Source organism: Solanum dulcamara, chromosome 2, assembly GCF_947179165.1.
Source record: "Solanum dulcamara chromosome 2, daSolDulc1.2, whole genome shotgun sequence".
NCBI classification, from domain to species: Eukaryota; Viridiplantae; Streptophyta; class Magnoliopsida; order Solanales; family Solanaceae; genus Solanum; species Solanum dulcamara.
The window spans coordinates 71,765,987-71,793,562 of NC_077238.1; the positions used below are offsets into that span (position 1 = coordinate 71,765,987).

The 27,576-nt window shown below is 40.8% G+C and overlaps 1 protein-coding gene across 2 annotated transcripts in view; it reads left to right on the forward strand.

Annotated features, from left to right (window-relative positions):
• LOC129880689 (pentatricopeptide repeat-containing protein At3g49740) overlaps positions 1-26,303 on the forward strand; it is a 41,879-nt gene extending 15,576 nt beyond the window's left edge. Inside the window, exon 3 of one of the 2 annotated variants that reach the window (XM_055954846.1) lies at positions 25,990-26,303. The gene's annotated coding sequence lies outside the window, so the exon portion shown is untranslated. Of the gene's footprint in view, positions 1-16,015; positions 16,102-25,989 lie in introns of those variants that run through there. The other variant, XM_055954847.1, reaches the window with a different exon arrangement.
• The last annotated feature ends 1,273 nt before the right edge of the window (positions 26,304-27,576 follow it).

Here is a 27,576-nt window from a genome sequence, read left to right on the forward strand (position 1 = left end):
TGGAGTAGTTGTTGTGGGGTTGCTGCTGTAGATTCCTGTTGAGCAGCTCCAACTTGTTCTGCTGGAGTTCCATGTTGTTGCCTTCTATTTGCCAAGGTGCTGTGAAGAGCTCCCCAGTTGCTGTTGCACCTACACAAAAACAATCAAACGAAGACAACCAACCAAACAAACACAAAAACCAGGAGGGGCTTCCAATTCTGCACAATCCTTTTGTAGGAATCTTGGTGAAAATATTTGATTTGGTGGTTGTATCTGTGATGTCCTCTATGTAGTTGTTGTTATTGCATGTTGATGTATAACTCCAGCAACCTGCAACTACACAACAAACAAACAAAAACAAGAAAGGACTTGCACAAGCTAGCAAAAAGGAAAGGAACTCTAAGAGTGCTTTGGAGCCTGCTAGCTTTTTCAAGGTCGCTCGACTAACGTCTCCAATAATCCGTTTGAGCTGAAACTTCTTGGGCTTTGCAAATACTGAATTTGTTGTAGTCCTGCAACATTTGGAGGCCTTTTCCACAAGTTGGAATTTCCAAATTGCAAATTGCTCCCTCTTTAGGTTTAAGTCGGCTGACTTTTTCAAGGTCGCTCGACTAACGTCTCCAATTATCCGTTTGAGTTGAAACTTCTTGGGCTTTTCCACTACTGTTTTTGCTGTAATCCTACAACATTTGGAGGGCTTTTCCAAAAGCTGGAAGAGGTCTGCAGTGTGATGCAGTTCTGTAGGTGCAAGGGGGAGGTGGGTGGTGAGCCCCTGTTGCTTGGTTTGTGCAACTCTCTGATGTTCCTGCACAAGATGCAACAAACAATAAAGGGGGAAGCTGCAGCTCTGTGGATGTATCTCCATTGTGCCATCAGCAGTGGTCTGCAGTTCTGGGTTGTGCTGGTGCATGGCTGCACTTGCTTCAGCTCAGTATAGTTGTGCCCCTGCAAGAAGATCAAAGAGGATTCCTGCACAATGAGGTAAACCAGATGGCAATCTAAGAGTTGTCCCTTGAGGGGCATCATAGCCTTGCAGCTCTGCTGGTCTGAGGAGTGCAGGCATATGATTGCACTTAAGTGCAACTCAATTTGTTGCCTGGAGTTGTTCATCAGTTGCAGGCTGAGAGAGGTTCCTTGTGATGGCCACATGATGCAGCTCAGCCCTGAAGCTATCACCCTGCACAACATGCCCTGCTGTAGCTTGGTCTTAGTTAGAGCTTGAAGAGTGTAGCAACTCTTAGAGGAGCTACTACTCTTTGTTGTACCTGTACAAGAGGGGAAAACAAAGTAGTAGGCCTTCCCAAGGTTTGCCCAAAGGTGGCTGAAACCTGCAGCTGCACAACAAACTACACTCATTGAAAGCAAAACAAGGGAGACTCTCCCTTTTACATTGATCCTAACAAGTATCTTCAAAGGGGCTATAACTATAAAAAATAGAGACAGCCAAGTTGAAGAGACAGTTTGAGCATCAAAGCTTGCTGCCATAGAGGCTTGTTGGAGTGGCAGTGGTTTAGGAGGTGTTGGAGTCCTGGAGTGTTGATGGGGGACATCCTCCAGAGATGTAGATGTTGCAGCTGTGACATGTGTTGGAATTTGTGTTGCAGCCCTGTAATGTCCCTGCAATGGTAAATAACAAAGCAAGTGCTCCAATGGTGCTCCAGGCTGAAGGGTAGCTGAAGATCTAGGAACCTGCAAAGTCAGAAAAATGAAAGAGAAAGAAGAATCTATACTATTCCTTACCTCTAATGGTAAGTTGGTTATTCTAAGCAAGCAATAAATATGGGAGACTCTCACCTTTACAATGGTTCTAACCATAGAATCTTCAAAGTAGTTATGACTATGCATAGTAATACCCAAATTGAAGATAGAGTTAGAACAACAGGGAATTGATCAAGGAGGCTTCTTGATCCTCTTGAGCCTTTTTCTTCTGAAACTAGCCATTCCTAGCTTGTCCAACTCTAGATAAGCTTTAGCTTCTTTGGGAAGGTCCTGTTTGATGAAGTAAAGCTCAGGAGAAATGCATTTGTGGCTGTGCTTGGACAGTGCATCAGCAGGGAAATTGGCCTCCCTAAATGTGTGGTTGCATTGGAAGGCCTGGAATTGACTGATGATGTTGTGAAGATTGTCCAGCAACTCTTTGATGGACCAAGGAGGTTTTGCTTGATATTGCATCCACTTGATGAGAAGTTCAGAATCCACCTCTAGTTCTACTTGATAGTAACCAAGGTGAAGGCACCAAGAGAGGCCAAAGATTGCTGCTTTAATCTCAGCTTGATTATTAGTACCTGCACCTAAGGGGACAGCAAAGGCAAAAATGAGATCACCATAAGAATTTCTAAGGATGCCTCCTCCACCAATGTTGCCTGGGTTATCAAGAGCACTGCCATCAGTATTTAATTTCACCATGTGCCCAGTTGGTTTTATCCATTTCACAGGAGTGATTTGGATACACTGATCCACCCAAAGGACCAGTTCCTTCCAGCTGGTTGGCCAATTAATATAAGGGAAAGCAGTGTTGAACAAGTTGTGGATGTCTTTATAGATAGAGAACTTGACTCTAGCAAGATTAGAATGTTTCCCACCATATTTGGAGGCACATCTATTTTTCCAAAGGTTCCAACAAATGGAGATAGGGGTAGCCTGCAAAATTAGCTTGTGGGCCTGATTCTTGTATTTAGAGTTCCACCACCTCATCAACAGAGTTCTGAGTGGTGTGTACTCCTTGGTGATACCCAAAGAATCAGAAAACACTCTCCAAATGTTGGTAGCAAAGGATCCTGCAACAAAGATGTGATCAATGGTGTCTTGGCCAGGTCTATGGCAGCAGTAACACTTAGAGGGAGTGTGACCAAATTTGGTCAGGTTCTCATTGGTGGGCAACTTCCCTCTAAGGGCTCTCCAGACCAGGAAAGAGCATTTGAAGGGAATGAGATTGTGCCAGGTACAAGAGTTGAGCTTAGTCTTGGGCCTTTTAGCACTGATGAGCTCCCATGCAGTAGAACAACTGAACTCCCCAGAGCTTGTGTGCTTCCAGCTGGGTTGATCTTGCTGAAGAGGTTGGTAGTTGATGTAGGTTGCCAAAATGGTAGACACAAGTTGGGGAGGGGCCTTTTGTATGACAAGATCCACATTCCATTGACCATTGATCATAAAGGCAGAAATCTGAGTGTTATTGAACCTGCAACTGTTAGTGGTGAAGTGTGCTAGAGGTCCAACCCCCAACCAGTTGTCCTACCAAAAGAGACTTAAACCAGACAGGATTTGCCATTGGATATGAGTCTTAATGTGAGGCTTGTTGTGCATCAGGTGTTTCCAAGTTAGGGACTGGCCAATATCCCATTTCTTGGTGATGATATTAGCCCTCTGACAGTACTTGGCTTTAAGGAAGTCACCCCATAAGGTGTTCTTGGTTCTAAGAGTCCACCATTGCTTGTACTGAAAAGACTTAGCTACATCAGCAATTTGTCTAACCCCTATGCCTAACCCCTATGCCTGCCTCATCATAAGGGAAGCTCAGGTTCTTCCATGAAGACCAGTGGTACTTCCTTTTGTCATTTTTCCACCCCCAAAAGAAGTTAGCAGTAATACTCTGGATTTGCTTGATGGTAGTAGAGGGGGGGGGGTGCTGGCTGCAAGCAGGTGTATAGGCATGGCTTGGATGACATGTTTGACAAGAATAGGTCTACCCCCATAGCTCAGAATCTTTGCCTTCCATCTTGTGATCTTATTTACTACCTTTGCAATAAGGTCAGAGTAGTAGATAATTCTCTGCCTTCCAATATAGATTGGGCATCGCAGGTAAGTAATGTGGCTGCTCTTTTGAGTGAAACCTGTAATCTTCTTGATCCTCAACACAGTAGACTTAAAAAGCATTGGAAGGAATCATGAAGTGGCTTTTATGCTTGTTGATCAGTTGTCCAGAGACCTTTTCATAAGCATCTAAAGTCTCCATGATGAGAGTCAAGGTCTGCTTCCTTCTAGAAGCAAAGATAATGTTATCATCAGATCCTCTTCAGCTTGTCTAACAACTTCCTCATACTCTCTAACTTTAGCATAGATATCACCTAACTGATTCCTAGACCAGTTACTAAGAGTAGTAGCAAGCCTCTTCATCTTTTGGTGAAAGATCCACATAGGATTACCCTCAATGGACCTGCTCCAGCAGTTCTTAACAAGTTCCATAAAGGAAGGATGTTCAGGCCAACAGTTAAGAAACTTGAAATATTTGATGGGGTTTTGAAGCTGATCTACCATTTCCAAAAGTAAAGGGCAGTGATCAGAACCAACTGAGGGGAGATGAGTGATGGATGTGAGGGGCATGGTTTCCAGCCATTTATCATTAACCATTCCCCTATCAAGTCTCTTCCATACTCTGGACATGATGCCCCTTTGGTTGCACCAAGTGTACTTCTGTCCTGTAAACCCAAGGTCTTGCAAGCCACTATTTTCTATAATACTAATAAACTCAAGGCTCTTTCTCATATTATACATGACCCCTCCAAGTTTTTCTTCAGGGTCAGTAATAACATTGAAATCACCTAAAGTACACCATGGAAGAGAGGTAGTGGATTGCTGCAGCATGCTATCCCATAGAGGCCTTCTGAGATGATCCTTACACTTGGCATATACAAAGGTGGTAGTAAACTGATTGGGACTCATAACATGATTGATATCACAAGTGATCAATTGTTCCTCATTCTCCAAGATGGTGCAATCCACATCTTTTGTCCAGAAGATCCAAATATTACCATTTAGATTGTGAATGGCATAGTCTATATTGAGATGGTTTCTGAAATAGTGCAACTGAGTGTTATCAGAGAAAGGTTCCAGAATAGCAATAATAGAGATGTGATGAATGTTCTTGAGGAGCTTAATTCTTTCCATGGCTCCTTGGGTATTAATACCCCTCACATTCCAGCTGAGGATTCTGATCATTTATAGGATTTGGAGAGGATCTTGGTACTTGGCCTGCCAGTGGGGGCAGATATAGTAGAGCTTTTGGATTTAGTGCTAAATCTGGTCCTATGTATCCCTCTAGGAGATAGGCCCTGTGAGCTAGTCACTTGTTGAATCTCTTCCTCATAAACATTATCAGAAGAGGGACTGAAGATCTTGAATAACTGCTCACTCACACTATCATCATCATCTTGATCTTGCAAAGGCTGGTTATCAAAATCTTCCTCATTTTCAGACTCACACACAACATAGTCATCTGTAAGATCCTGTATGTTGGTGTTGAGAGTGCAGGTGAGCTGAGGTAAATCAGTAACTATCTCAGGAGTGGTTTCAACTGGATGTCTGGGAGATGTGAGAATGCAATGGGCTTGGAGAGGAGTGATATCCATCCCCACCTGATCATCATCTAAAACAAATTGTTGACACCTCTGCTCCCCTTTCTGTAATACCACACTGTCCATTTTGGGAGTTTGACATTTCTCAGCATAGTTCTTTTCTTCAATTTTCTTTTTGATGGCCTCTTTTCTCTTCTTGCTCAGCTTATTCTTCTTAACTGTAGAACCTTTACCACTAGTACTAGCATGAGATCCCAGGTCTTTGGCCATGGCACTTTTGATAGTTTGCATGGTAACTTCATCAGTAGGGATAGTTGCAGGGGTAGAAATGTTTGTTGGAGCCTTGTGAGCAGAGGTAGCAGGAGCTTTAGAGTCACTCCTAGGGTCAGCAGTGTTCTCATGCATAGCATGAGGAAGTACCCCTCCCCTATTAGTTTCCCCATCCTGCATGTTAGTGGGGTTCTCCTGTACACTTCCAGCCTTACCTCCATCAACTACCAGATCAGCAGCAACAACATTAACCTATGGGGGGTTCAGGGGTATTGGGAGTGATAAGTCAATACCTGAATTCCTTGCAACATTGGTCCTTTGAGCAGTACATGTTAAGACAGTACTTGTGTATACAATGTGGGGGGAAGGGGTTTGTGGGAGAGATAAGTCAATACCTTGTCTTTGAGTTGTAGTGTTTTCCTGCATTGTTGATGAACTCTTCACTATTGAGTTCCTTTGGATGTCTGTATCTCCTGCATCTTGGTTAGTGGGTTGATCTTGCATATCAAGATCAACATAAACATTGGGAGTAGAGATAGGGGGAGAAGTCTTACCTGGACATACTTTGTTCTGCTGCACTGCTACATACTTACCTTTGGCTATTGCTCTTGTAGGTCTGATGTCTTGGTTCAGCTGGACATTGATATGTCCTTTATTCTGTTTTCTTCTTTGGGTTTGCCAACCATTGTCATCCTTCCTAGTCTTAGTGTTTTGTGGCTGTTGTGGGGTAGTGGATGTTGAAGGATTGTTGTGCACCTGTAGGTTGGCAGGTTGTGGTTGGTCTTGATCTTTGTTCTCCCTCCCATTTTGGTTCTTGTTTTTTGTTGCATTTTCAGATTCTCTCCTTTTCTTTTGTTCTTCATCCCTTTTCTTAATGTTACAAACATGCAGTATGTGCCCCTGATGCTTACAATACATGCAGTACTCAGGTACATTCTCATATAGGAGCTCTTGCCACCTCCTTATGGTGGGATCACTTTTGTCATACCCAAGCCATACATGATGGGGTCTTTCCTGGGTAAGGTTGACCTGCACTCTCACCTTAGCAGTGCTTCCTCTAGTCTTCTGGATAGAGGCTGCATCCATGAATAGCACTTTCCCCACAGGAGCAAGGAGGGTAGTCACAAACTCCTTATCAAAGCAATGCCATGGGAGCTCAGGAAGGGCTACCCAGACTGGAACAATGGGAGTTTCCTCCTCTGGCCTAAATGTTGGTGTCCAGGTTTGTGTTCTCATAACTTGACCTTCAATTGTCATCCTCTGCTTGGTCCACACAGTTGTGTAGTCCATTTCATTGTCCAGGTCAATGTACACATGTCTTGCATTGAAGTGGGCAATTTTAACACCTCCTACCAGTTGTGTTTGGAGGATGAAGCTTCTCCTTATTAGCTCCACTTTAGGCATGGTACTACTGAATTTTCCAACAAGAGTATATTTACACCTTTCAGCCAATTTAACCATGAAGTCATCTTTGTCATAGATCACAGCAGGTAAGCCTTGTCTAGTAGTATAAATAGGAGAAGATAATTTAAGAGGGACATCATTTTTTTCCTGGTTTAGTCTTAGCTTGGAGGCAAAGGTTTGTATGACAGTGTATGGGGCTTGGTGAGGGACCTGTTCCTTTCTATTAGGGAACTTGTTCTTTTGAGGATTTGTAGTGGTACACTCTATTAGTTGGGGCTGGTTACTAACAAGTTTAGAGCCATGGTTATTGGGAGCAAGTCTATCAAAGTTGGAAGATATTTTAGGGAGGTTATTTTGAATACTAGTAGGCTTGTGGGTGTGCTGCAAGTTATTGGTATTGTTTTCAGGTTTGTTATTAGACATGGTATTGGTGTGATCAGTGCCCTGCACACAATTATTAACAGCAATACCAGGGAGCACATTTGCTCCACTGGATTTCAACAGGTTAACATCATAGCTTAGTAAATTAGAAGAGTGCCCTGCAGCAATATCCTTACCACTATGATAGTTGTGTTTCTCTAGATTATTTTTTAAAACTTGCATAGAATTACTCTGATGCTCAATGACATTAGAATGTAAGTGAGTTTCATTAGGAGAATAGTTATACTGACCCTGGATATTAGTATCAAAAGAGATAGAGTACTTACCTGGTGCTTCTTGATTTGAATTGCTGATGTGCTTATTCGAGCCTTCTTGTATTTGATCATTGCAATTCCTTGGAGATGTTTGGGATTGAGTGACATTTCCACTACATGGATATTGTTCATGAGCCAAAGTCAGCTCCTCAGATTGTAGAGCCCTGTGACTGTGAGTATCTCCTCCATTTGCACCTTGACGACTTTTTGAATTTGAACTTATGGGAGATGATTCGAGGTCAATGGTTTGCCTGGGAAGCTTCATAACACCCTTGGGAACCTTTTGGAATTGGCCTTCCATCAATTGGTTCGCCGGAGCTCCGGCGATCCCACCATGATTGTCGCCTTGACGACTTTTCAAATTTGATCTAATTGGTGGTGATTCGAGATGTGGTATATAGATAGGAATGTTCTCCACACTGTCAGGAACCTTTGGACATTGGTGTTGCATCGATTGGTTCGCCGGAGCTCCGGCAACACCTTCATGGTCAGTAGTCGAAGTGAAATTCGAAGATGGTGGTTGATATTCGAGCTGATTCTTGGTACCTGGGAGGTGCTCCTTGTCAAGCTGAACATTTTGGCATTGAGTTTGGCCGGATTGGGTTGCCGGAGCTCCGGCGCCGACGTGGTTTTTTTTGCCGGCGATTGCTACGCCGGTGGAAATTGAACTCATGGCTGCTCCTTGACCTGGAGAGCAAAACCCATGAGGTTCGATGTCTCGAAACTCACCGGAACCTGTTCGAATTTCCAGGCGCAACTCCGGCGAGTCTGTGTATTTTGTCTTAGTGAACGCCTGCTCAGTGCTTTTGATTGGAGCTTCGATTTGGTCCAATTTTTGGACTGTGTGTAGTCCAAACGATAATGAATCATAATCTCCAGCTCTAGTTACTCGAATCAAACCTTTACTTTGCAATGCTATGATTTTGTGAGTAGTTTGCAGTTCCTCCTCAGAACGATGAACACTGATCGCATCAATTTTTGGTAGATTGGAGGAGCTGTGTTTGGAGTCTCGGGATGTGGTAACTTGCGTTACGTTCGTATCGACAGGTTCTACAATCCTATCTTTCGAACGAAATGTTTCGACCTTGGGAGGTGGGTCCCCCCCTCATTTCCGTATCTATGACTTAAATTCATCATCATCTTGATCTTGCAAAGGCTGGTTATCAAAATCTTCCTCATTTTCAGACTCACACACAACATAGTCATCTGTAAGACCCTGTATGTTGGTGTTGAGAGTGCAGGTGAGCTGAGGTAAATCAGTAACTATCTCAGGAGTGGTTTCAACTGGATGTCTGGGAGATGTGAGAATGCAATGGGCTTGGAGAGGAGTGATATCCATCCCCACCTGATCATCATCTAAAACAAATTGTTGACACCTCTGCTCCCCTTTCTGTAATACCACACTGTCCATTTTGGGAGTTTGACATTTCTCAGCATAGTTCTTTTCTTCAATTTTCTTTTTGATGGCCTCTTTTCTCTTCTTGCTCAGCTTATTCTTCTTAACTGTAGAACCTTTACCACTAGTACTAGCATGAGATCCCAGGTCTTTGGCCATGGCACCTTTGATAGTTTGCATGGTAACTTCATCAGTAGGGATAGTTGCAGGGGTAGAAATGTTTGTTGGAGCCTTGTGAGCAGAGGTAGCAGGAGCTTTAGAGTCACTCCTAGGGTCAGCAGTGTTCTCATGCATAGCATGAGGAAGTACCCCTCCCCTATTAGTTTCCCCATCCTGCATGTTAGTGGGGTTCTCCTGTACACTTCCAGCCTTACCTCCATCAACTACCAGATCAGCAGCAACAACATTAACCTGTGGGGGGTTCAGGGGTATTGGGAGTGATAAGTCAATACCTGAATTCCTTGCAACATTGGTCCCTTACCCAGGAAAGACCCCATCATGTATGGCTTGGGTATGACAACAGTGATCCCACCATAGGGAGGTGGCAAGAGCTCCTATATGAGAATGTACCTGAGTACTGCATGTATTGTAAGCATCAGGGGCACATACTGCATGTTTGTAACATTAAGAAAAGGGATGAAGAACAAAAGAAAAGGAGAGAATCTGAAAATGCAACAAAAAACAAGAACCAAAATGGGAGGGAGAACAAAGATCAAGACCAACCACAACCTGCCAACCTACAGGTGCACAACAATCCTTCAACATCCACTACCCCACAACAGCCACAAAACACTAAGACTAGGAAGGATGACAATGGTTGGCAAACCCAAAGAAGAAAACAGAATAAAGGACATATCAATGTCCAGCTGAACCAAGACATCAGACCTACAAGAGCAATAGCCAAAGGTAAGTATGTAGCAGTGCAGCAGAACAAAGTATGTCCAGGTAAGACTTCTCCCCCTATCTCTACTCCCAATGTTTATGTTGATCTTGATATGCAAGATCAACCCACTAACCAAGATGCAGGAGATACAGACATCCAAAGGAACTCAATAGTGAAGAGTTCATCAACAATGCAGGAAAACACTACAACTCAAAGACAAGGTATTGACTTATCTCTCCCACAAACCCCTTCCCCCCACATTGTATACACAAGTACTGTCTTAACATGTACTGCTCAAAGGACCAATGTTGCAAGGAATTCAGGTATTGACTTATCACTCCCAATACCCCCCACATTGTATACACAAGTACTATCTTAACATGTACTGCTCAAAGGACCAATGTTGCAAGGAATTCAGGTATTGACTTATCACTCCCAATACCCCTGAACCCCCCACAGGTTAATGTTGTTGCTGCTGATCTGGTAGTTGATGGAGGTAAGGCTGGAAGTGTACAGGAGAACCCCACTAACATGCAGGATGGGGAAACTAATAGGGGAGGGGTACTTCCTCATGCTATGCATGAGAACACTGCTGACCCTAGGAGTGACTCTAAAGCTCCTGCTACCTCTGCTCACAAGGCTCCAACAAACATTTCTACCCCTGCAACTATCCCTACTGATGAAGTTACCATGCAAACTATCAAAGGTGCCATGGCCAAAGACCTGGGATCTCATGCTAGTACTAGTGGTAAAGGTTCTACAGTTAAGAAGAATAAGCTGAGCAAGAAGAGAAAAGAGGCCATCAAAAAGAAAATTGAAGAAAAGAACTATGCTGAGAAATGTCAAACTCCCAAAATGGACAGTGTGGTATTACAGAAAGGGGAGCAGAGGTGTCAACAATTTGTTTTAGATGATGATCAGGTGGGGATGGATATCACTCCTCTCCAAGCCCATTGCATTCTCACATCTCCCAGACATCCAGTTGAAACCACTCCTGAGATAGTTACTGATTTACCTCAGCTCACCTGCACTCTCAACACCAACATACAGGATCTTACAGATGACTATGTTGTGTGTGAGTCTGAAAATGAGGAAGATTTTGATAACCAGCCTTTGCAAGATCAAGATGATGATAAATTCGTTCTACAATCCTATCTTTCGAACGAATTTAAGTCATAGATACGGAAATGAGGGGGGGACCCACCTCCCAAGGTCGAAACATTTCGTTCGAAAGATAGGATTGTAGAACCTGTCGATACGAACGTAACGCAAGTTACCACATCCCGAGACTCCAAACACAGCTCCTCCAATCTACCAAAAATTGATGCGATCAGTGTTCATCGTTCTGAGGAGGAACTGCAAACTACTCACAAAATCATAGCATTGCAAAGTAAAGGTTTGATTCGAGTAACTAGAGCTGGAGATTATGATTCATTATCGTTTGGAGTACACACAGTCCAAAAATTGGACCAAATCGAAGCTCCAATCAAAAGCACTGAGCAGGCGTTCACTAAGACAAAATACACAGACTCGCCGGAGTTGCGCCTGGAAATTCGAACAGGTTCCGGTGAGTTTCGAGACATCGAACCTCATGGGTTTTGCTCTCCAGGTCAAGGAGCAGCCATGAGTTCAATTTCCACCGGCGTAGCAATCGCCGGCAAAAAAAACCACGTCGGCGCCGGAGCTCCGGCAACCCAATCCGGCCAAACTCAATGCCAAAATGTTTAGCTTGACAAGGAGCACCTCCCAGGTACCAAGAATCAGCTCGAATATCAACCACCATCTTCGAATTTCACTTCGACTACTGACCATGAAGGTGTTGCCGGAGCTCCGGCGAACCAATCGATGCAACACCAATGTCCAAAGGTTCCTGACAGTGTGGAGAACATTCCTATCTATATACCACATCTCGAATCACCACCAATTAGATCAAATTTGAAAAGTCGTCAAGGCGACAATCATGGTGGGATCGCCGGAGCTCCGGCGAACCAATTGATGGAAGGCCAATTCCAAAAGGTTCCCAAGGGTGTTATGAAGCTTCCCAGGCAAACCATTGACCTCGAATCATCTCCCATAAGTTCAAATTCAAAAAGTCGTCAAGGTGCAAATGGAGGAGATACTCACAGTCACAGGGCTCTACAATCTGAGGAGCTGACTTTGGCTCATGAACAATATCCATGTAGTGGAAATGTCACTCAATCCCAAACATCTCCAAGGAATTGCAATGATCAAATACAAGAAGGCTCGAATAAGCACATCAGCAATTCAAATCAAGAAGCACCAGGTAAGTACTCTATCTCTTTTGATACTAATATCCAGGGTCAGTATAACTATTCTCCTAATGAAACTCACTTACATTCTAATGTCATTGAGCATCAGAGTAATTCTATGCAAGTTTTAAAAAATAATCTAGAGAAACACAACTATCATAGTGGTAAGGATATTGCTGCAGGGCACTCTTCTAATTTACTAAGCTATGATGTTAACCTGTTGAAATCCAGTGGAGCAAATGTGCTCCCTGGTATTGCTGTTAATAATTGTGTGCAGGGCACTGATCACACCAATACCATGTCTAATAACAAACCTGAAAACAATACCAATAACTTGCAGCACACCCACAAGCCTACTAGTATTCAAAATAACCTCCCTAAAATATCTTCCAACTTTGATAGACTTGCTCCCAATAACCATGGCTCTAAACTTGTTAGTAACCAGCCCCAACTAATAGAGTGTACCACTACAAATCCTCAAAAGAACAAGTTCCCTAATAGAAAGGAACAGGTCCCTCACCAAGCCCCATACACTGTCATACAAACCTTTGCCTCCAAGCTAAGACTAAACCAGGAAAAAAATGATGTCCCTCTTAAATTATCTTCTCCTATTTATACTACTAGACAAGGCTTACCTGCTGTGATCTATGACAAAGATGACTTCATGGTTAAATTGGCTGAAAGGTGTAAATATACTCTTGTTGGAAAATTCAGTAGTACCATGCCTAAAGTGGAGCTAATAAGGAGAAGCTTCATCCTCCAAACACAACTGGTAGGAGGTGTTAAAATTGCCCACTTCAATGCAAGACATGTGTACATTGACCTGGACAATGAAATGGACTACACAACTGTGTGGACCAAGCAGAGGATGACAATTGAAGGTCAAGTTATGAGAACACAAACCTGGACACCAACATTTAGGCCAGAGGAGGAAACTCCCATTGTTCCAGTCTGGGTAGCCCTTCCTGAGCTCCCATGGCATTGCTTTGATAAGGAGTTTGTGACTACCCTCCTTGCTCCTGTGGGGAAAGTGCTATTCATGGATGCAGCCTCTATCCAGAAGACTAGAGGAAGCACTGCTAAGGTGAGAGTGCAGGTCAACCTTACCCAGGAAAGACCCCATCATGTATGGCTTGGGTATGACAAAAGTGATCCCACCATAAGGAGGTGGCAAGAGCTCCTATATGAGAATGTACCTGAGTACTGCATGTATTGTAAGCATCAGGGGCACATACTGCATGTTTGTAACATTAAGAAAAGGGATGAAGAACAAAAGAAAAGGAGAGAATCTGAAAATGCAACAAAAAACAAGAACCAAAATGGGAGGGAGAACAAAGATCAAGACCAACCACAACCTGCCAACCTACAGGTGCACAACAATCCTTCAACATCCACTACCCCACAACAGCCACAAAACACTAAGACTAGGAAGGATGACAATGGTTGGCAAACCCAAAGAAGAAAACAGAATAAAGGACATATCAATGTCCAGCTGAACCAAGACATCAGACCTACAAGAGCAATAGCCAAAGGTAAGTATGTAGCAGTGCAGCAGAACAAAGTATGTCCAGGTAAGACTTCTCCCCCTATCTCTACTCCCAATGTTTATGTTGATCTTGATATGCAAGATCAACCCACTAACCAAGATGCAGGAGATACAGACATCCAAAGGAACTCAATAGTGAAGAGTTCATCAACAATGCAGGAAAACACTACAACTCAAAGACAAGGTATTGACTTATCTCTCCCACAAACCCCTTCCCCCCACATTGTATACACAAGTACTGTCTTAACATGTACTGCTCAAAGGACCAATGTTGCAAGGAATTCAGGTATTGACTTATCACTCCCAATACCCCTGAACCCCCCACAGGTTAATGTTGTTGCTGCTGATCTGGTAGTTGATGGAGGTAAGGCTGGAAGTGTACAGGAGAACCCCACTAACATGCAGGATGGGGAAACTAATAGGGGAGGGGTACTTCCTCATGCTATGCATGAGAACACTGCTGACCCTAGGAGTGACTCTAAAGCTCCTGCTACCTCTGCTCACAAGGCTCCAACAAACATTTCTACCCCTGCAACTATCCCTACTGATGAAGTTACCATGCAAACTATCAAAGGTGCCATGGCCAAAGACCTGGGATCTCATGCTAGTACTAGTGGTAAAGGTTCTACAGTTAAGAAGAATAAGCTGAGCAAGAAGAGAAGAGAGGCCATCAAAAAGAAAATTGAAGAAAAGAACTATGCTGAGAAATGTCAAACTCCCAAAATGGACAGTGTGGTATTACAGAAAGGGGAGCAGAGGTGTCAACAATTTGTTTTAGATGATGATCAGGTGGGGATGGATATCACTCCTCTCCAAGCCCATTGCATTCTCACATCTCCCAGACATCCAGTTGAAACCACTCTTGAGATAGTTACTGATTTACCTCAGCTCACCTGCACTCTCAACACCAACATACAGGATCTTACAGATGACTATGTTGTGTGTGAGTCTGAAAATGAGGAAGATTTTGATAACCAGCCTTTGCAAGATCAAGATGATGATGATAGTGTGAGTGAGCAGTTAATCAAGATCTTCAGTCCCTCTTCTGATAATGTTTATGAGGAAGAGATTCAACAAGTGACTAGCTCACAGGGCCTATCTCCTAGAGGGATACATAGGACCAGATTTAGCACTAAATCCAAAAGCTCTACTATATCTGCCCCCACTGGCAGGCCAAGTACCAAGATCCTCTCCAAATCCTATAAATGATCAGAATCCTCAGCTGGAATGTGAGGGGTATTAATACCCAAGGAGCCATGGAAAGAATTAAGCTCCTCAAGAACATTCATCACATCTCTATTATTGCTATTCTGGAACCTCTCTGATAACACTCAGTTGCACTATTTCAGAAACCATCTCAATATGGACTATGCCATTCACAATCTAAATGGTAATATTTGGATCTTCTGGACAAAAGATGTGGATTGCACCATCTTGGAGAATGAGGAACAATTGATCACTTGTGATATCAATCATGTTATGAGTCCCAATCAGTTTACTACCACCTTTGTATATGCCAAGTGTAAGGATCATCTCAGAAGGCCTCTATGGGATAGCATGCTGCAGCAATCCACTACCTCTCTTCCATGGTGTACTTTAGGTGATTTCAATGTTATTACTGACCCTGAAGAAAAACTTGGAGGGGTCATGTATAATATGAGAATGAGCCTTGAGTTCATTAGTATTATAGAGGCTAGTGGCTTGCAAGACCTTGGGTTTACAGGACAGAAGTACACTTGGTGCAACCAAAGGGGCATCATGTCCAGAGTATGGAAGAGACTTGATAGGGGAATGGTTAATGATAAATGGCTGGAAATCATGCCCCTCACATCCATCACTCATCTCCCCTCAGTTGGTTCTGATCACTGCCCTTTACTTTTGGAAATGGTAGATCAACTTCAAAACCCCATCAAATATTTCAAGTTTCTTAACTGTTGGCCTGAACATCCTTCCTTTATGGAACTTGTTAAGAACTGCTGGAGCAGGTCCATTGAGGGTAATCCTATGTGGATCTTTCACCAAAAGATGAAGAGGCTTGCTACTACTCTTAGTAACTGGTCTAGGAATCAGTTTGGTGATATCTATGCTAAAGTTAAAGAGTATGAGGAAGCTGTTAGACAAGCTGAAGAGGATACTTGTTAGGATCAATGTAAAACTGTCTCTTCAACTTGACTGTCTCTATTTTTGATAGTTATAGCCCCTTTGAAGATACTTGTTAGGATCAATGTAAAAGGGAGAGTCTCCCTTGTTTTGCTTTCAATGAGTGTAGTTTGTTGTGCAGCTGCAGGTTTCAGCCACCTTTGGGCAAACCTTGGGAAGGCCTACTACTTTGTTAACAACAACTACATAGAGAACATCACAGATACAACCACCAAATCAAATAGCTTCACCAAGATTCCTACAAAAGGATTGTGCAGAATTGGAAGCCCCTCCTGGTTTTTGTGTTTGTTTGGTTGCTTGTCTTCGTTTGATTGTTTTTGTGTAGGTGCAACAACAACTGGGGAGCTCTTCACAACACCTTGGCAAATAGAAGGCAACAACATGGAACTCCAGCAGAACAAGTTGGAGCTGCTCACCAAGAATCTACAGCAGCAACCCCACAACAACTACTCCAGTTTTTGGTTTTGTTCTTCCTCACAGCTGCATCTTCCAAGAACAAGAACTTCAACCTGTGCAGAACTACAGCAACAACAAGGGATACCTGGGAGGCAGAACTACAGAAGCTTGGAGTTTTGTAGTGGAATTACAACAGCTGACCTTGGAACTCCTCCAATGTGCAACAACAACTACAACAACAACACCTGCAGCAAATTAGCTGAGATGCAACAAGTGCAGCCTTGCACTTTCATACCTCAGACCTACAACATACAACAATTCTCAACAACAACTTCCAACAACAACAGCTTCAGAAATGCAATCCAAACTACAGGGCTGATCTGCATCTTGGCATCTCTTGGGCCAACATGTGGAATGGCCTATGGTTGTTTCTCTGTGCAGATTCTAAGAACAACAAGGGGAGCTGTTTCTTCCAACCACAGATTCCATGTTGTTACAGCCTGAAAAAGAGGCTACAGCGGATGGTTCATGTTTGCCTTTTGGTGCAGCTGGATGTTTAACTCAACAACAACTCTTTGGGCCTTCTTTTGAATACAGGTTGATGGACCACCCACCAACAAGCCACAACAACAACAACAAGAATCCAGACCAGCAACACAACATCCAATACTTGGAGCCACACACAACAGCCATAAAAAAAGAAACTAGTTTTCAAATTTGTTCACTGTTGTGTGTCTCTTGGTACAGATGTCCTGTTACCTTGAGCCTTGTACTGGATTTACAGCTGATCTTGGATTTCTTGAACCAGCACCTTTAGAGTCCAAGAAGTTGTAGCTCGAACGGAAACCTCGAAACGTTAGTCGAGCGACCCTGAAAAAGTTAGCCGACTTAAGTTTCATCAATGAGGTATACTTTCTACATATCCAAATCAGCAGCACCATGCTTTCTCACTCAGTTACGCTCTTCTTAGTCGCATTGTACCGAGAGGAGTCCTCTCATAGGCTTACCGCTTTTCTAGTACCTAGATAGCACCTTTTTGTATCAGGGATAAGTTAGCCGACCTTAATAGGTTAGCCGGCTTATCACCCTACTTAGATTTGGAGGTAAGGCTTTCATGTCTCCCTCTTTGTACTTGTATTGTCACTTTTATATATAATAAGGAAAATTTAAATTAAAAAAAAATAAAAAAATCATGAATTCAAAAAATAATAATCATGAATTCGAAGTAAAAATCATATAATAATTACTGGGTATTGAAAGATTGAAGTCAACGTCACTTACCCACACTAAGAACCTGAACAACCCCTTTAAAATCGCCTCTACCGAGCTTATAGGGTTCAAAAATGGTGGAAATGGATAAATCCCGACTTTTGAGAAAATTTAGGTCTGCCCAGGTATTGCCCTACGCGATCGCGAATCCCCTCACGGCGATCGCGAAGAAGAAATTTGGTCAACTCATTAATTGACCATCGTGATCGTGGAGAAGTCACGCGATCGCGATGAATGACTGAACCAACCCTTCACGATCACAACTAGGCCTACACGATCGGAAAGAACAAATGACCCAGACACCAGGCAGCAGCTAAAATACAACTCCTCATTAAGATCAAGTCCGAAATAGACCCTCGGAATTCGTTCGGAATCCCGAGCACACAAACTTTACATGCTACCATACTAATTTCAACGTTCCGAACTCAATGAAACTATCGAAATTCGAATTTGAGGTCTCCTTGATCCGAAACTCGAAAAGTTGCAACTAAACTAACTAAAGCTTCAAAATACCGAAACGAGCTCAGAATCTCTAAAAATTCAACCAATGTCACTCCTAGACCTAAAATCATCCCCCAAAACCAACGGAGTCATCGAAATTCCATTTCGAGCATCAAAACTCCAAAAATTGACCAAAGTCAAACCTTGGCCTTAATTTTCTCAAATTTTCAACTTAAGACCTCAAATCTTCGTTACAACTCTAAATCTTATTTCGTAAACACTCCTAGACCAAATTCTACATTCCGGAGCTGCTGGAGTCGACATAATTCCGTTTCAAGACTCGTAGCTCCGGTTGGTTCCAAATACCACTTTTGAACACTTTAAGCTTTTGAAAACTCAAAACCTCCCAATACTCAACCTTTTTCATAGAATTTTCCAAAACCAACACTCGATACCAATCAGAAACAACTCGGGGCAACTGTAGGGAGGGGTAAAACGGTCATTTTGCAAAAGTTTCCTAAAATGACCTTCAGGGTCATTACATTCTCACTCATATGACTCAGCCTTCTATGCCATAACTCTGATGAAGTATCATTCTCCACCAAATTTACTGAGTCTCTAAAAATGGAGTCTTGGAATACATACAAGTTAGACAACTTGTCACCTCAGGCCACAATCATTGAACCTTTAGTAGTCTTCCACTGGCAAGCATCAAGGGTGTTAACATAACCATCATCATCAAGGTTTCCTACAGAAATTAGATTCAAGCGAACATTTGAAGAATGCTTGACATTGTTGAGAATTAGTCTCGAACCATTGTTACTTTCCAAACAAACTGTGCCAATGCCAAGTACCTCAACCTCATTCTCGTTGCCCATTTTCAACATTTCAAAATTACCTGTAGTGTAAGAAGAAAATAATTCCTTCTTTGGTGTGACATTAGAAGTAGAACCAGAATGCACAAATCAGTTAGACTCACCACAAACAAGATTAATGACATTTTCACCACAAGCAACAAGAAGATCATCCTTAGCAACAATAGCAACACAATTTTCACTATTGCCATCTTTCTTTTGTTGTCTCATATCTCTCTTGTACCTGCAGCAATATTTCTTGATATGCCCATTCTTGTGGCAATAGTCACATGTACTATTCTTGTACTTAGACTTTGACTTGCTTCTACTTTTATCGCTTTCATTGTGACCTCTGAACTTGCTTCTCCCCTTGTCTTCAGTAACCAAAACATCGGAGTGTGAAACTAAAGAAGATGAGCCTTGAGATCTTCTTCTCATCTCTTCATTTAAGACACCACTCTTAGCATATTCCGTAGTTACAACACCACTGAGAGCAAAATTAGTCAAAGAAAATTGAAGAGTTTCAAAAGAGTTTGGCAAAGTATTAAGAAGCCAAAGTCCTTGTATTTCTTCATCAAACTTTACACCCATACCGGACAGCTAGTCAAGGACACCCTGAAAATCATTTATGTGATCTGTAATAGGATTGCCCTCTTTATACCTGATATTCATCAATTGTTTCAGCATGAACAACTTGTTATTTCTAGTCTTCGAAGCATAAAGTGTCTCGAGCTTATCCTATAAATTTCTAGCATGTGTCTCATTCACAATGTGATTTCTAACATTATCTTCAACCCATTGTCTGATATAGCCACAAACTTGTAGGTGCTCAAATTCTCAATCCTCATCATTCATAGACTCAGGTTTATTAGAAGCAAACACAGGTAAATGCATTTTCTTGACAAATAGAAGATCTTTCATCTTGTCTTTTCAAATATGATAATTGCTACCATTCAAACACACCATCTTGCTCATATTTGACTCCATCATTCAAATAGACAATCAACAACAACCAACGTTTTGATACCACTTTGTTGGGAAAGGTAAGCACAAGCAAAGATGCATGATAGGGAAATAGTGGAAGAAAACTCAAATCTAAACTCTCTTCTATTTGAACCAAGAGGAGACAAACAAATTCAAGCACAAACACTATTTTGGGCAGCAAGCATATCAACAAAAATAATTATAGCAAGGCAAAGTTAAATCAACATACGAGACCAAATTTACGTGAAAAACCTCTTCGATGTGAAGAGTTTAAACCACGGGACCAAAAGCTCCACTATGATTAACAAGAGTTACAAAAGTGTTCTCCAAAATGGCCACCAAATCGTGGTGTACGCAGATTGTTTTGCCAGCGGTGTCGATATTTAAACATACATAAAAAATAAATAATTGATACAACTAACAATAGTATATTAATAAAAACTATCTAAAACGTATACAAATTGTATTCTAGTTCAACTGGTAGCTGTTATCCTAATTTGACTAGGAATAAAAGGTTTGAGGTTCAAATCCCTTCAGTATTTACTTTTATTTGAAAAGGCCTCAAAAATATAAGCCAATTTCGAGCTTATAGAGGTTCGAATTCATCCACTCTTGAACGGATGACTGTTCCATCCGCATACCAAACCAACGACCCATGGAGCTCACTTGTTCAAAGCAGTGTCATTAATATAATATAATGTTATGTTTTCATATTTTATTATATATAATACTAAAAAGTTTCAACGAAGCAGTGTCGGTTGACACCCCTTGATATAGGGTGGGTCCTCCCCTTCCACCAAAGAAGTGCCAAACAATGAGCAACAACAACTACAAAATAGCACCAAAAAAAAGAGAAGTAAAAGGAATAAAATCACCAAACGCAGCTACTGTTCATGATCTAAAATCTGGAGCTACAGGACTCCAAATCCACCTCTGTAAGTTCCCAATCAAAGATTAAGTTGATAGGAACAAGCTGTCCAAAAATCAGCTCAATCGGAAAAGGAATGAAGCGGGAATTGCGATTTGAAAAAGGTTGCTAGGGCTTGTGTGAAAATCTGCACTCACTTTTCTCTCTATTGTGACTGCTGATCACTCTTGTAAATTATGAAAATAATATCTAGACGAGTCTTACATGTGCACCATAAGAATTGGGCTTATGGGCAAAAGTGGGCTAGTCCAACTTGGGCTTTTATTTATCCACATAGGAAGGGAAAAACACCAAAACCCAACACCTTCTACACTCCATAGAGTGATATGTAGCTTTGAGGTTAATCTCAAATGTACTTCGCACCCAAATAAGCTGTTTTTTACTATACCCTTCTTTAGGGTAATCTCCCATTTTATCCAATTTGTTACTTTGCAGGATTGCTGTATTGAGTTGCCCACATATGTAGAAGACTATGGATCAACTACCTTTCACCGTTTATATCATGAGATTTTCCTCCTTTTCTGATCATAATGCCAATTATCAACTTCTTTTTTCCCTGGACACAAATAATTGCAGTTTATTCTATTGTCACTTTACCTATAGGACATACAAGCACCACAGCATCAGATTGAATTGTGCATCAGTTTCCTTCTGTGTCCTGTGCTATTTGACGTTTGTGTCTGTATGTGTTTTATATCCTAATCATGTTCCATGTTATAGACTGAGCTTCTCAACTTCTCTGTATTACAAGTTGAGCTTCTCAATCTTGTAAGGCCAGTTAATAAAGAGCAATTTTGCTAATAACATCTGCAATATTTTTTGATTAACTACTCATGGGGTTGAGCCATGGTCAGTTTTTGATGCTTGTGTTAGGATAAGCTGCTTACATCGTGGCTCTTCCTCAAACTTTACGTGAATGTAGGATGCTTCGTGCACAGGACCGCACTTTTTTAATAACTACTCAAAAGTTGTCTGATCCTTCAGCACATATGTACTTCACAATATAATGAGAAAATAAAGAGAATTTAAGTTTTTCTTTTTTTTTTGTTTTGGTTTTCGTGTCTGGATTGGTCTTATAGAAATGGGAATCATTCATGAACTGTAATCTGCTGCTTCTTGCAAGAGTATTGCAAAGTTATAATGGCCAATAGAACCTTGATGATTGGAATTTGGATTAAGGCTCATAGATTTTGTTTAGGATGTTACCTGCCAAACTTAATCCAAAAAACCTTTCTGGATGATTATTGCCTGTCATTAACTGTTCACTTATTTTGCCTCCTATTTTCTTGTTCAATCTGGAGTTTCCCTTTCAGTTCATTATACTTGCATTAGTAGATCTTTTTCAATGAGAAATTAAAAAGAACCTTTTTTATTTGATCGCTACAAAAGTACAAACTAGCCTGGCAATTATCTTTAACCTTTGATAGGTTTAGGTACGTCTGAGCACAGGGGGCAACTAAGGAAAAACATTGTAGTGAGGTTTGGCCAGATAGGCTTTATTTGTGTGATTGTTTTAGGAAACTGTATCTGTGAAGACGATTGTTGTAGGTTTATGAAAACCAGCTCTTTCTTCACCCTTGGTCGGTGATGAAATTGGTATAGATGGTGCTTAAATAATTTTCCTCGATCTTTTCCATACCTTGCAGCCTAGACTTTTTACTAAGACCTGAAACGAAAGTGATAGCATCCATGTCGGCTTACTTGCACTAAAGTTGATGGGCTTCAATGAGAAATCAAGAAGATGCTTATCATAGAGAAAAAACCCAAAATTGGCCTAAGAATTAGAAGTAGAACTCTTGTTGATGAGTCCTCCGATGAGGAAGAAGATGAGGACCAAGTAGAAGTAGAACCCTTGTTGATGGCACTTCAAGAGTTTGAGGATCTTGTTGAAGAATAAGATTTTGCTCTCTTTGTGATTTGATTATGCATTTGCTTTATATGTTGTTACTTATGAGGATTATTGACTATCTAGTTACTTTTTAATCTAAGTCTTTTGAGTTCTTGATTATTTATCTATGCATATTTTATATTTTATATTTTAATACTAAATAGTGTTTTTTCTGAAAAAAGCATGCGCTTCGCTTCGCGCTTCGCTTCACGCTTCTGTGAAGCGAGCCCCCGTCGTTTTTTTCCGCTTCTCGCTTCTCCAAACACTACTATGGTTTCATTGTACAAGAACAAGGGTGATATCCAAAACTGTAATAATTAGAGGGCTATCAAATTGGTAAGCCACACTATGAAGATATGGAAGAGTGATGGAGATGAGGGTGAAGAGAGGAGAGTCAATTTTAGAGAATCAGTTCAGATTCATGCCGGGGCGGTCAACTACTAAAGCAATTCATCTTATGTGGAGATTGGTGGAAAAATTTAGAGAAAGAAAGAGGGATCTTCATATGGTGTTCATTGATCTTGAAAAGGCTTATGACAAAGTTTCGAGGAATTTTCTCTGGAGGTGTCTGGAGGCTAAAGGTGTACTGATGGTGTATATTAGGGCGATAAAGGACATGTATTCTGAAGCCAAGACTCGGGTTAGAATAGTGGGAGGTGACTTAGAGCATTTTTCTGTTGAGATGTGACTACATCAGGGATCGGTACTGAGTCCTTTTCCTTTTGCCTTGGTGATGGATGAGCTGACATGGTCTATGTAGGAGGAGGTTCCATGGTGTATGCTATTTGCAGATGACATAGTTTTGATTGATGAGACTCGAGACAGAGTTAATGATAGGTTGGAGGTTTGGAGACAAACTCTGGAGTCCAAAGGATTCAAATTGAGCAAGACCAAAATAGAATACTTGGAGTGCAAATTTAGTGTTGCGAGGGATGAAGAGGGCATGAAAGTGAGGCTTTCCACTCAACCTATCCCAAGAAAGAAAGATTTAAATACCTTGGATCCGTCATCTAGAGTAGTGGGGACATCGACGAAGATGTCACGCATCGCATTTGGGGCAGCATGGATGAAATGGAGGCTTTCTTCTGGAGTCCTGTGTGATAAAAAGATACCAGCTAAACTTAAGGGTAAGTTTTACAGAATGATGGTTAGACCGTTGTTGTTATATGGAGTGAAGTGCTGGCCATTCAAGAACTCTCATGTTCAGAAGATGCATGTTGCGAAGATGAGGATGCTGAGATGGATGTGTGGACATACTACGAATGATGAGATTAGGAATGAGATTATTCAGGAGAAGGTGGGGGTGACTTCTATGGCAGACAAGATGAGACAAGCGAGATTGAGATAGTTTGAGCATGTGTAGAGGATGGGGGTCGACGCCCCAGTTAGGAGGAGCGGGCGGTTGGATTTGTGGGTTATGCGGAGGGGTAGGGGTAGACCGAAAAAGTATTGGGGAGAGTTAATTAGATAGGATATGACGCAACTCCATATCACCGAGTACATAACCTTAGATAGAAAGGAGTAGAGGTCGCAGAATAGGGTAGAAGGCTAGTAGGGGTATCATGTTGTCTTGCCTTGTGACGGTTTAGGGTTGGTGTTAGGTCTAGGCATGGCTTGTTTTAGTTGTGATGCTATTGCCTTTCGATTATCACATTATTTTGCTATCGTATTGTTCTTGTTTTGTAAAATTTGCATTGCATTTCACTTTAGCAATTATGCTATATATATTGTTTTTCTCTCTTATTTGGGCTGATACTTTTGAGCTGAAAGTCTTTCAGAAACAACCTCTATATCTCAATGAGGTAGTAATAAGGTCTGCATACATCCTACTCTCCCCAGACCCCACTTGTGGGATTTTACTGGGTATGTTGTTGTAATCAAGTAATCCGTTTCTTATCAGAAAGGTTTGCTTCTTTTGATATTTCACGCTGCTTTTTGCCTTTCCCCAATAGATGGGAAATGCTTCATGCTGAATGATGTCTGTATAGAATGCCTGAATCTGTAGTCAAAATTCAAGAGTACGGGGATAATAAGACCATATAGAGAACCAATTAGTTAGTGAAAATGTGGGATAACTTGTGCTTTAATGGTAAGAGTGGCTCTAGTTAGAATTATATTTGGAATGGAAAGAACCAAAAAGTCTCATATATCCCTAGCTGGAAATTTGATTTGGGTAAAAATTGCTCCCTAGTGAGTAATTAATTTCTATTAAAGGCAAGTACTTAGTACACTGGCATAGCTGGAGATATTGTCGATAGACATAAATTGCTTGATCTTTGTCTAATGGGGAGTTAACTATTCAGAGAGAATGGTGCTGCCATTATGCTTTTAGTAGGTATAAACTTTCTTTTGTGCGGTGCAAAAATTTGATTGGAGAAAGGGGCCTTTGGAATTTATCCATGTGCTGGAAATCTATGTTACTCAGAAAATAGTGCATGTCTGGAGGATCCGATACGGGTGTGGCAACATTTTTCGAGAATTAGCTAGAAAGTGAATACAATCAATCAATCATAGGGAGTATGCTTTCAATTTGACTATCATGTTCTAACTTTTTGAGGCTCCTTCTGCGTGATGTGATAATAAAATTTCATTTTACCTTGAAAAGACAAAAAAAAGTGTTTTTTGATGATCTATCATTAGTGATAGTCCTATTGTTTCACCAGTAGGGGGTTGATTTTCTTTTACAGATTGAAATATGATAGCAAGATCCTGGATCTAAGGGCATATCTTTGTCACTTGTTGCATATGCTGTATTCTGTTATGCTGTGTCATAGTGGTCTTCCGGTCCTTATTATGTTAAAAATGAGCACCCTGATGATTGTTTTAAAATTAATGAAGGGCTCGTTCTTTGCCTTTTTATATGTACTGCCATTATTGACCAACCTTTCTCATATAAAAGAATATTGTTTTCTTATTACGGCCAGGTCATTCATCACTATGATGCTGGTGTGATTAATTAAATATTTAGTAGTGGTTGGTACAGAAAGACTCAATTTGTATTCGATTGCCTGAATTTGGCCACTTATGAATTCTTTATATAATCTAGTAATTAACCGATGACTCATCTATTTATCTACTACGCACTTCCGCCTTGATGGTGTAATGTTTATGTTCTACCTTAGCGGCTTCTATTGCTACATCTCTCTTTTATAATGTTTGTGTTTGATCTCCCTTTATGTTATTTCGTGTCTTCACTTATTGCTAGAATGTGTGACCAGCAGGTTCTAATGATTTGGTATCATATCATGGGATGCCAGTCAGGCATTCATACTCTTGATTAATTATTCAGAAAATGCAGTTCAATTATACTATTCTGTTTGTTCCTTGTCTGGTAGGTAACTGTGGACTTCCTGAATACCAAAAAACAGAAACACATGCCAAGCTAGACTGATGAAGCATCAGGTCAATCTAGCACTATGTCATGAGTTGATGTTCGTGATCAAGATTTCTCCAGTTCAATTCTGGTCTAATTGTATATTAGTAGTAGTCCCGTCTATGGAACTGGTAGTTTTCAAAACAAGTCCACGCGGTTGATGTAATACTCATTCAGAGTAATTTACTGTTTTTCTTATTTAAATTACTGGACGGATTCTTTTCAGTTTTTATTATTTCAATCTCATGTCATGTATCACCATGTAAATTTGGCTGCTTTTGGAATTTATAGTCTGTTTATGTACTTTCAACAAGTACTCTGTTAATGATGCAATCAATGAAGCGCATAATATTTATTGTTCAAAGTTAAGTGAAGAATTTAATTTTTAAAGAAAAATCAGACATGTAAATAATTTTCATAAATTTTACTTAAATTTCATATTGAAAAAGCTCAATTACAACCTATTTCTACTCTTTCTTAAATTACCTGAATTCCCTGCTTTTGGCCAATTTTCGGATACATAACTCTATAGCTTGATACATAGTAATTAATGTTGTTGAGTTTTTTATGGAAAGGTAATGTAAATCAAATTAAGTTTCCTTTTTTCAATCAATCACGTAGTAAAAGAAGAGAATTAACCCAAACAAATTGTAACAGTTTGAGGAATTCGAAAATTCAAAAATCCAATCGAGCAAAGCATAGAATTCTATCAAATTTCAATCCAATTTTCGAAATTCATCAAACTATTCGAGATGAATATCTCGATTTTACTGAGACATTCTGGAGTTTGGCAATCCGAGGTGAGTTATGAAAGATACATAAGTGATGAAATCGTAGTTGGCGACAATATATCGTTCGTGATTCTAAAATCAGCAATTGCTGCTGAATTGAGCATAGATGAATCATTGAAAAGTATTGAAATTCGATACATCGTGCAAGATAACTCATCGCCAATGATTATTCGCAATTATATAGGTGTTAAGCTTTACATAGAGTTGAAGAACGAGCCCAGATTCGCAATGTATCCCCTGTGCATAACAACATCAGATAAAAAGAGTTGTGAGATACAATCATTCGATGCTATATCTGGTGCAATTGTTTGTGTCGAAGCAAACACGAATGATACACAAGTTCTTAGTTTAGATGAATCTGAGAATGCTGCAACTTGTTATATATCGGAATTGGATGTGACGAACCACATAACTGATACAATTGGTGTGGAAATGAAGGAGAAACAATTGTATAAGGACAAAACAACAATAGTTGTTGTAATGGCCACATACAAAATTGATAATGGATTCAATTTCAAAGTTAAAAGATCTGACAGTAAAAGGTATGAGCATTTAAAGTTATTTTGCTATTTATTTGGTATTAAATGAGTTCTGAAATATTAATGATACATTGAAATGTTATGTATCATTAACAAATCTGATATCACTTTAGACTTATGATACATATACATATATATACATGTATTGTAACAACCCCTAAAATGTTGTATGTCGGTATTTCAATTCTCGACAAAAATAATACAGCCTCTGTATTTTGG